This window comes from Pteropus medius, unplaced genomic scaffold (assembly GCF_902729225.1).
Source record: "Pteropus medius unplaced genomic scaffold, Ma_sr-lr_union100, whole genome shotgun sequence".
Classification (NCBI taxonomy): Eukaryota; Metazoa; Chordata; class Mammalia; order Chiroptera; family Pteropodidae; genus Pteropus; species Pteropus medius.
The window spans coordinates 17,268,417-17,280,438 of record NW_024351730.1 but is presented as its reverse complement, the minus strand read 5'-3'; positions in this window follow the sequence as shown (position 1 = coordinate 17,280,438).

Below are 12,022 nucleotides of genomic sequence, written 5' to 3'. Positions count from 1 at the left end.
GCATCACGGAACATTATAATACACAAAGGCTCAACTAAATTTAGTTCAAGAATTCCCCAAATGTTTGGCCATGGTATCCTTTTAACTAGTAGCAATTTTTACTACTACCACATTATGTTTCTAAGAGTAGATTTTTATATCTATGTAAACACTTCTCAAGTTAACACTTCTAAGAGTGTTATATTTTCTCAACTAATGTTACTCTGGGGAAGCACTTGAAAATAAAATATCTACTCAGTTGTATCTGAATCAGTGCAATGTATCTGAATAATAGCCTATCCCACTCATTGCTTGCTTTTCCTGGAGACTAATACAATAGTGCAATTACGATGCACCTGGATGGAGTTAGGTGGGCTCTGAAACATAAAAAAAAATAACTACTTAAATTCATCTTCTCTTAATTATGTATTGTACTTCATTATTTTCTGATATTTAGGATGTGGCCTTAAACTAAGGGGTTACTGAATAAAATGTTAAAACAGAAATTAAGCCATGGCCTTGATCTTATTACTCTTATTACCTTAACAAATATTTTATTTGATATTAAAAATTATAAAAATACTTAAATATTCTAAGCCAAGGAAGGCAAGAAATTTGGGGAACAGAACTTGTCTGAGAGAAAAGAATTGTGTAACAAGCGCTGTTCATAGAATGAGTGTTTTAATAGAAATGAATGCATCAACCACAATGCATCAACTCTGGACTGAGGACAAAGTCTGGAACCTGGAAACAAGACAGAAAATCAAGAAAGCATTACAAACATACACACGTACAAACAATTATGCGTATATATACAAATACATATACATATTTTGTTAAATTTTGAGGATGTTGTACGTAATGTGAAAAAAAAGAGGTACAAAAAATAGAAGTACATATATATGGGACTCAGCAAATCAGGGAATAAATGAAGCAAATAAAGGAAGTATATAGGCAATTTTACATAGATATTTCTGGAAAAATGATCCAGAACCAACCGTCTTATAGCAAGCATTATTGTTTTTAAATATTATTTAACTCCCATGGTTGATAGCCTTAGGAAACTGGGGAACCCTGCAAAACTTCAAATTCTTGTCAATATATATTTTGGAAGGAGAACTCATAGTCTTCATTAAATTTTCAAAGGGCTACCTGACTGTAACACAGTAAAAAAAATCATAAAGTAATCATTGACTATCATCTAGTCAGTGATATCTTGTATCTGGAAGTAAACAATTTGTAATAAGACTCTCCTTATTGTTTCCACTTATTTTTCCAAAATTTAAACTAAGTCTTAGGGTTGTTCTGAGATATTACTCCTAGGGGATTATTTTTTTTTTTCTATTTCATGGGCAATAGATAAAAGACGTTGATAGTTATAACTTTATAATGACACCTAGAGATAACAAAATCCGATTTCTATTTTTTATGACCTAAATAAAAAAACTATACTAAATTCTAAACATATTTTATTATGTAGCTAAGCCAATGATATTATCATAGCGAACAACTTTAGAAATAGTAAGAAGTCACTTAACTACTAAATTATATGGCTGTGAAATCTAATAGGTTTGTTTTCACAACAGAATTTTTAGCGCAAGTTTTATCTTGTTAAACCTAAACTGAAAGCTATCCCCAGCTGGTGGCATTATATGCCTGTATTCCTTCAGTGGCTATCATTACTAGATACACGATTTGGCCCAATGAATGTGAAGCTTCCTGTCATCAGGTTCCACAATCTCTCCCTACAAAAGAGCAAATAACTGGAGGAATAAGAAAGGGGTGTTTTTTCCAATGATGTTTCCAAGAAAATGGAATTATTTGTGAAATCTTTTTCAAGACTAAAGCAGAAACATAGAGATAGGAGGTATTAATCATCTCCAATTATTGCTATTGAAGTTATTGTTTTTATTGTGAGTTTCAGGATAAGATCTTTTCCCTCAAGAAGTTACAACCTAACAGGGTGAGACATAAAAGTAAAGAAATTAAGTACAGTAAAGCATCATGTGCACATGGGGTTTTAGGAACAAGTTAAAAGCAACAGTCTTTGTCCACTAAGGAAAGGCCCCTTTGTAGAGTTTACATTCTAAAGGTGTACTGTCCAATATGATATCCGCTTTCCAAATGTGACTATTAATTTTAAATTTAAATTAATTAAAATTAAAAATTTAATTCCTCAGTAGCACCAGCCATATTTCAAGTGCTAGCATGTGGCTAATTAGACACTGCAGGTATAGAACATGCCCATCATCACAGAAAGTTCTATTGGACTGATTTAGAGAACTGACAATCTTACATATTATTCTGTGTGGCGGATGTCTTAGAGAAGACAAGAAGAAAATTAAGAAAACCAATTTAGATGGAGGTATAGTAATTGAAGTAGATGAAAAGCTTAAACCAAGGACATAGTGATAGTGGGGATGCTGATAGAGAGGAGGAAACTAATAAAAAATTAGACAGGTGGAACTAATAGGGCACAAGGTTAGAATGAAGCCCTTTGGTTAGGAAAAGAGAAGGACGAGTCTGAAATTTCTGACTTGGGTGGCTAAGTGGCTGCTTATCATAATTAGAATACATAGCATTTTATCCTGTGGATCAGGATGAGCCTCAACCAACCTAGCCTAGTTCTTTTCAGGGTTATTTCTCTGACCAAAAACAGAGATCAAGCCTTTATACCTTGTCTACAGGCCCCTGTATCTCAGTTCTGGCCTCAGTGACAGTTTGAACATGAACACATTCATGTCCACACAAATAAGCACCGACTAGCCGCTCGGTGCAGTGATAATCTGTATCAGGAAAAGAAACATTTCTCAGAAAAAGAGCAACACATTTTTTTATTGACAAAGCACTGACTCAAAAAGGCATGGACATCAATCTACATTATCAAAAGAACACTGGGCTTAGAAGTTTAAAACTCTATTACTACCTCAAAGATTTCACCCCAAACAGTGGCTTATTTATTAGCTGTGAATGTCTGGAGTTAAAGGGCTAATTTTTGAGACTCTCTGAGAATACCAGAATAAAGGAGGAAAAATATATTCAAAACAGGACAGGGGTATGGAAGAGTGAAGGTCTTTACTTTTTGGACAATAGGAAACTGTAGCTGCAAAATGAAGCTTTTTTTTTTTTCCAGTTTCTAGAATCCCATCAATATCTCAGGAGTTTCATTAAAGACTACAATTCACATAATCAAATTACTAAGGATTATTTCTAAAGCACTGGAGAATGAGGGGTACAGTGAGAAAGGGAATGGTGGTACCAGCTGTTCGCATCCCCCACCCACATCTTAATTTGCATTCTCTGAAAAGAATTCTGAGGAGATTACTTAGATGCATGAGACTTATTTGGTAGGTGATTTCAGAAAGCCAAGACTAAAGAAAGAGAAAGGAGCAAATGCCACGATGATCACATAGAAACCAAGGAGTTCGTTTCTACCAGGGGCTCTGGAAAATTTTGACAATATCTCCCAGAAATCAGCCTCTAGAGAATCAAATCCTGTGCATTTGTCCACCTACTCCCGTCCCACATGATTGCAAGTTGCCCTCGGGTGCTTTAACACCCACAAACTTTTATGCTGCACTTGCATATAGGCTTATGAGTTCCCTGGCTTCAGCGATGGCCCTGAAGCAGAAAAATGAAACCGTACGACACATAGTCAAGGTAGTGTTTTAACCATAAGCTGAAACTACTCACTTTAGCTATTGATAATATTAGAGTCAAGCCAAGGAGTGTGACTCAGGATACTGTAAGCATTTGTTGCAGTCCGACTCTTGCACTGCTCAGATCCACTCAGGTCTCAGATTAATTCCACTCTTCAAGACAGAGCCAGCCTCTCTGGCCTATGACTAGTGCAATCCTGCAAAATCCATGCTCAGTAAGGCTTGGTGCTTAACTTCTAATGTTTTACATTTGCCTTCTTGAAATTCTGAAAAATATTATCTTTGAACTTGTATTTTTTAAGTGAAATCTGATAGAATAATGAAGTGTGTGTGTGTATGTGTGTGTGTAGGTGGGGAGGGGTGTTGACAGGGAGGAATGTACTTGGAGACCCTCACTGCCTCCCTGGAAAGAGTTCTAGGCTGCCTACTCCCTTCCTGCTAACACTGCAGGTGCCTGGCTCCCCCCACCCACTCTGGCCCATTGACTGCTGCTGCCAGACCTCCCCTCCCCCACAGTGACTAGGTCACATCAATACGAGGAGGCCTATGTCCTACCACCCTCTTTAATCCCCTCTCTAGCCTGGCTGCAGGTGCAGGGAGGGCTGGTGTTTTGCTACATGCCCCACAGTATCCTGGAGTAGGGTATGATAGTTGTATTCCTGGTCTTGGTTGTAGCAACATGGCAAGCAACTAAGCAGAGGCAAGCCTCTAGCCTGCCCATAACCCAGATATCAAGTGCTTTCCAGCATGGAGGCTGTAATCCTTTGAAGGTCACCTGCAGTGTTAGCAAAATGTGAGGCAGTCCTATGAACACTGGAAAGGGAAAATTGACTTTCCCACCCATATCCTCCCACCGTGCATAGTGTGCTGTTGCTACCTCTGGCAGGAGGGCTGACCTGACAGACCAAAGGCCACTTGAGTACACGTTGAGTTGAGGGGGCATCCTGGATGCCTTCAAAGGTCTATGCTTTACCTGAGAGTACCCTTTTACTGGAAGGAACTCAACATTAAATAGCAAGTTAAAAACACCTTGACTGGTCAAGAGAGACTGGAATTGGGCCCCACAAATCATGTATCCAGCCATGTTACAAGAAAGCAGCCAGCTGTAATACCTAAAAAAGGATGTAAATCAGAAGAAACAAGGCTGCTGCATCTACACTGAAGCCATAAATGAAATTCATCTTCACACTCCTCGACCACTCATTTTAATTGTTGTTCACTCTCAGCCAGTGTTTCAGCCAATCGAGTTCACTGGCTTGATGAGGGGACACACTGTCAACCCTGAGTGATCTGAGCCTGTGAGTGCCTTGGTCTTTTCACACTCTAGTAACTACAGTTACCTATTCAGCAAGCAGAGAAGCCTGGGGAAATTCCCCAGTGACTTCTTCGAGTTTGACATATTACTCTTTGTCCCCATTATGTAAGGACAACCTTAGCTCCTCATAATAATGAGGGTCAGTTATACTTGTCAATGTAATGATTTATTTGGTTGTTGGTTCAGTGATCAAAATCTCGGTTCCGTAGAGGACACTTTTCTTCCATTCCCAAATGTTCAATACAGCAGAGCCCAAGATTCAAACACAGAAAATATAAATTCTGTAAGTTGGTCATTGTATTAGTTTTCTAGGGCTGCCATAACAAAGTACTGTAGACCAGGTGACTAAGCAATGGAAATTTATTTTTGTACAATTCAGGATACTGGAAGTAAGTACAAGAACAAAATGTCTGCAGGCGTTCCTTCTGAGGCTTCTCTCCTTGGCTAACAGATGGCAATCTTCTCTTCCCTATGTTTACACATGGTTTTCCCTCTGCGTGTGTCTCATATTAGATTTGACCCACCCTACTGATCTCATTGTAATCTAATTTCCTCTTTATAGATCCTATCTTCAAATATAGTTACATTCTGAGATACTGGGTGTTAGGACTTCAACACAGGGAATATCTGGGGGGAGAGGGGCTAAGAAGGAGGTCAAGCATGATTCAGCCCATAATAGTCACTAAGTTTGATGACAAATTTTACTTTCACTCTTTGGTCTCTGGGCACAGATTTTCTATTTATTGGTGATAAATCAGCATGAATTATTTCCTGGGTTATCATAAATATTGCATCTAAGAGGATGACACCACAACTTTGCAGCGTTTTGTTTCTCAACTGATATGCCTTAGATGAGAACATTCCAGAGTTCTATTTGGCTTAGTACTTCAGAGTGATGTGTAAATGTTGGAATTAGTGGGTTCTGTGATCATAAATTCATAGTCACAAATTCTTTGCTGTAAAAACAGATCCTTGGTTTGAGGTTCTGTTATGTGGCACCCAATCTCAGGAAGTCAGGCATACTATCAATACTCCCTTAATGTTCTGGCAGAGACACTATGATCAGTGTGGGCAAACCCATATCAGGTATAGGTGTGGAAGGGTAGGTGGTGTCTAATGTGATTAAATTTGTTGTCAAGTCATTGGTCTGATATCAACTGCCAGGAAAACAGTTGCTTGATTGACCTTGTAATTAGAAGGCACAATGCATTTGAACCCTGCATAAATTAAATCCTTGTCACCATGACTGTTCCACTCGTAAACCCACTGTACAAGCACTGGAGAAGCCGCAGATTGGGCTAGTGACATTCACCAGGCACATCATCATATGCACCTAGTTTTTGAGTGTCTATTCTGCATTGGAGGCTCTGTAGTGGACATCAGTGTGAAATATAAAAATTCTCTCATTTCGTGATCATTCCCATAGATCCATCCAATCAGTATGTCACTTTTCCAGATGCCCTTGCCTCTAACTTTAGAATTTGCTCTTCCAGGCCCCTAAGCTAAGCTACCAAGGTATCCACTGCTACCCATGCTCTATGTATATTATTACTTCAGGCCACTTCTCACTAGAAAGCAGCCGTCTCCAACCTTTTTGGCACCAGGGACCAGTGCCCTATGAGAATCTAATTTCTGGTGATCTGAGGTGGAGCTGAGGAGGTGATGCCAGCGCTGAGGAGCAGCTGCAAATACAAATGAAGTTTCACTCACTTGCCCACTGCTTTCCTTGGTCATCAGCTAGTTATGGGGATCCAATCCTCTTGAGTCATATAGGTGTAAGCTGAAATGTCATCGCAACACAAGCCGGTAACATGAGAGGCTGAGACGCCACTACATGTGGCTGACTTAGGTCCATTATCTATGCTGGAGCTTGATCCAAAATGTACTTTTTCTATCATATGAAGGATTGCTGATAAACCACTGAACCTTAGGAATTAGCAGAACTGTTAACACCTGGAAGCTCTATAAAGTTATGAAGTCATTTATCATCAGTCTCTAGGACTATTCAGTAGTATATCACACCAGTGGAATGCTAGAATAACTAAATAAATACTCCAGTGTTTCCATTTGCCTGTACCTTATCCCAAATCATCTCACATGAGAATCTTATTAATTGTGATGTTGCAGCATGCCACTCACTACTAGCAATAGGATCCATGTTATATTCTGATGATGAGAAGCTGCAATGATTACACAGGTTAGGTAATTGAAAGGACTCACTGAACTCTACAGCACATCCTCATGTACGGCTTAAATGGAGTGAAATAATTTCATACAGAGCAGTGGAAAAAGGTGCAATTTAAACATAGAGGCCTGATGAACTTCTAGGCACAGCTTTCCAGAGTCCTTTTCTCAGTCATACAAGATACTCTTTAACTCTAGATTGTGAACTAACAAGACATATAGGAAGAACCTTGGTTTCAGGAGACCTAGGGCAGTTTCCAAGAGGGTCTTTTATGCTCCATTGGGCACATATCTAAGCCAGCTGCTAACTGATTTCACAAGGTATAAGTCATCAATCTAAACATCCTTAAACAACATAAACAAGGTGGCTCTGAGTGCTGCAGTAGTTTCAAACATTAAATAGCTAAACTATTCCCTAGCCTATGTACTCATTATCTTGGCCTAGAGTCAGAATCAGACTTCTAGGCATCTCCACAGATAAGACAGATAAGCTGTTCTGTTTTAAGATAACTTTATCCTATAATGACCTAGTTTTAGAACCTCATTCTGAATTCTTGTTTACTAGGAACATCTCTGGTTTTTAGTTTATTAGTGTTTATTTGTGGTGGAGGGGGAGGGGAAGCGTTCTCTGAAATATAACCTAGGTCAAAATCATGGCTGCAGGTCATTCATTTATGAGCTTCCTAGAAATCAGGAGTTGGTGAGCAGGAAAAATGAGACAGGAAAAGAGGAAAAAACATCAGGGTGGCTGTGTTATTAAGGTGTCAGCTAGAAATACCAAAAAGCATAAAAATTCCCTCCCACGAATGCCTGTTCCAGGAGTGAGGTGCTGGGGCACCTATTTAATAGCTCTCTCGTATTCATCGTATGTTGCCCTTTGGAGTGGTAATGCCTTCATTATTTCAGGCTGCACTAATGTGCAAATAGAGCTGTTTCATGGCTGCAAAGGAAGCCATGGCTTTAGACATGCTGCAGAAATTTTTCAGAAATTTTGAGAGCCTATCGTAAAGCACAGGCATTATTAAAAATTAAATTTCATTAATTTATAATTAAATACATTATATGAAAAACAAAAGCAATTAATACTCAGAACCCATCTTGTGTAATTATTTTCTATTATCTACCCTCTTGTGATTATCTGTATGGTGTGGTGGAATACTAATATAATGGAGTGCTACTGCATATCTTTTCCCAGAAATACATTCAGCAAATCATGCTGTAACTTGAAAATGGCTATGGCAGGAATATTTACACCATGAAAAGCAGCAAATGTTATGAATCAGGGCTTGATCCTTGCCCTATCCATCGCCCACCCATCCAGCCTCAGCTGCTTGTTAAACCATTACTACCTCCATTCTAAAAAAGTGAAGAGAAATATGCTAGATCCCAGAGATGGGCAATTATCAGAGTAAGTTGGAATTGTCCAAACTATGTGTATGAAATCAGAGATCAAAGAAGAATGTGTCATTAGTAGTTAAAATAATCTTCTATAATCCCTAGTCTCCCAGACTCTATTCCAAAGTAGGAGTAATGTAGGGAAGGTAACTTCTCCTCTAACCTTCATCTGTAACCCAATAACATAAATATTATTATAAGTAAACATGTTTGACAGTGATTTTGAAGGTGGAGAATTTTAGATATGAGAGGCCAAGGAAAGGCCAGATATTGGCTGGGCCACCAACTCACACAATTAAAATTAGTCAGAAGAAACATATTTGAGTAAGAAGAATATGAGACAGGGTAAAAATCTTAAAAAATTAAGGAGTAGTAGTCGAAATGTTGAGTGGGTAACGGACATTATATTTAAATCATGCATTTATAAAACAAGATAGATTTTACATGCAAAGGGGGGGGTAATGATCGCCAATGCACCTATGAAGGAACCTCCCTAGCTAAGAGTTTTCATGTATGACTATCACTACCCATACCTTCCCATACATCACACCCAGACACATCTTCTCTCTTTCATGTAAACAAATCAACAACACACTCAGAACTATTTAATAAGGAATAATAACAAGTCATATTTAAGTTTTTGCTATGTGTTAGAAAATGTTTTATGTCCTTTGTGTATATTATATTTTTAGATACTCAACGTGACCTGATGATTTAATAGTATTATCATTCTCCCATTATAGATGAAGAAACTGAGGTAAAAAGAAATTAAGTAACTAGGATATAACATGCATTAAGTGGTAAAGCCATGTACAAACTCTTCTCTGAAAAAAATACTTTTCTTCATCTTAATCTACTTAAATTATGATGTTACCACAGGCATCACTTACCTTGCAGCCCTATCAAGTGATGGATGATTTTATACTCACATGATCTGTAAGTAAAGAGATGTCTTCTGTGCTTCTCAGAGCTCTTCAAGACCATTGTTCTTCCCTCCACTTTAAGCTAAAATCTCAATCCATTTGAAGCATATGCCAACAGTACTATCTACTACCCTTTTTGTTTGTGGTTGGTCATATGCAAAACTTTCTGTCTGTCTTCATTCACTGAAAATTTCAACAGCCTAATTCTTACTCCATGCTTGGTGATTTCAAACCAGGGCCAAGCAGCTTGAAGAATATATTTGTTCAAATTATTTTAAAAGTCCTCTTTTGTGTGTATGAATTTTAACAGAAGCATCTTTTGGGCAGATAAATTTGAAAAAGAGTTTCTTCCTCCAGACTGAGATTAGCCTCTGTCCAGTGGTCAGAGCTGGAAGTAAAGCCTGGGCTAATTTGGCCTATAGAACCCTTGGGTATCAGATTTCTCCAATTTATTCTTTTCTTTTATTTTTTTTAAATATTCATCATTATTAATGACTTAACATCTACCCTATCTCTAATATCAACTCCCAGGCTTGTACCATAACTTCTACTATGAATAATTGAATAACCTTCAAAATGTTACTAAAGACAGCCCCTTCTCTGACCACTGTCTCTATTTCTCACTCACTTATTCTACCCATTGTAACAGTTCTTCAGTTTCTAATTATTTAATAGTATCATTTTACTTTCAATCATCATTTCAAAATGTCCTGATTCAATTTAGATGCCATGATCCATCATGATAATCATATAATAACATTTATAGACATCCTTAAATAACTGCTCCATCTCCCTCTATCTTCCTCAATTGGCAAAACTGCAACCCTATTTGAATGTACTCTGTGTCTTCTAACTGCCTGTAGCACCTGAGTAGGGGAAAATAGGTCATTGTCAATGAAATCACTTTATATTTAGTATCACAAATTTCAAGTGAGCTCATAGCATTGCCTAGGAATCTCATTTTATAAGTCTAGTCGATTCTCTATCATCTTTCTCGCCTATTTAATGATCTTATTTTTTCCCCCCCAGAAATAAGCTCTCGTCTCTACAACATGAACAATGCTATCTCTCTATTGTGTCATTTTCATCAGGATACAAACATGCAGAAATATCCTCCAACCAAAATTGACCATACCTTCATCCCTCAACTGGCTCTAGTTACTGCTCCACTTCTCTACGACATTGTGCAGCAAAAGTTTAATAATGGTTTTCTACAATAACTGCTTCATTTTCCCAACTCACATGCTCTAGGTAACCCACTCCAATTATGCTTTTTCTATGAAGTTCATTAATAATATTGACCTCATGTATGCCAACTTCTTCTTACGATTGTCTGTCCTCTCTTCTTGAACTATTCTGCCACAAATATTTCCACAACTCTACTTTCCTCACCATGTGTCTGCTCAAAATTTCCCTTTCCTTGCTCACTGTGACTCTTTTATTTTTTATCCTGTTTTATTTATCAGCACAGAATTTATTACGACTTGAATTTTTTGGTGCCTATTGTCTATTTCAACTATTAGAAGGTAAACTCACTAAGAACAAAGATTGCATTTGTTTTGCTTATTGCCATTACTTTAACATCTAGATAAATAATCAGCACGTAAGTGTTCAATGAGAGAACAAATTGATTAATAAGTCATCATTTGGGAAGGAGAAGAATGATTTAGATGGTGTTGAATTGCACACAAAATGAAAGAGATTGAATCTTTATTTTAAAATGAGAAGCCAGTTTGGTAAGAGGAATGACAGTATTTACCACATTTCCCAGATGTTGCTGCACTTACATACTTTATTATCTAAATATTCTTTTGCATTGCAATGTCTAGAGGGCACCAAATGATATTTGTGCTTACCATTACATCTCAGTTGCATAACATTGTGCCTAAATGACAAATCGGCTGCCCTGTAAAACTTGTTGAGTGACTGAATTAAGAAAAGGCCCTGGGACTCAATCAGGTTAGGAAGTAAGTGTAGTCATTAGAATATATCCAGGGAAATAATTCAGTACAGTTTAACTATACAGATGTCCCCTTTAGACCAGAAAATAAATGCTTCTGAAGAAATAGACAACTTCTTGTTTGGGGAAAATTATGTCATTTCCCATAAACTGTCACTATAATGATGATGAAATTAGTTGCAGGTCCATCATAGAACTAAGGAAAAATTAAATGAAGGAACTTTGAATTAATCTGATAAATGTTATCACTATACATTTAAATGCTTTTTATTGCAACATAAATTATAATGGACAAAAGCTAAAATCCTTTACAAAAATATCTACTGATATAGTAAGATAAATGCTTTATACATTATTCAATACTTCAAATACACGATTAGCATAGAAGTAAAAGTTAATCTGTGCTGTTTTGGATGTTTATATATGAATGAATGAAACAAGCTTTTTTATGAGAAACAACATTCTTCAGAAATTCAGTCAGAAGTTTGAAATCAAGAATGCAATTACATGTCCACTATAAGAACAAAAATAGAATAGAGAAAAAAAAATATCAAATAGTTTTGGAATATAAAAATCTGGCACAGCTTTGTTTTCCTGGCCTCCATCT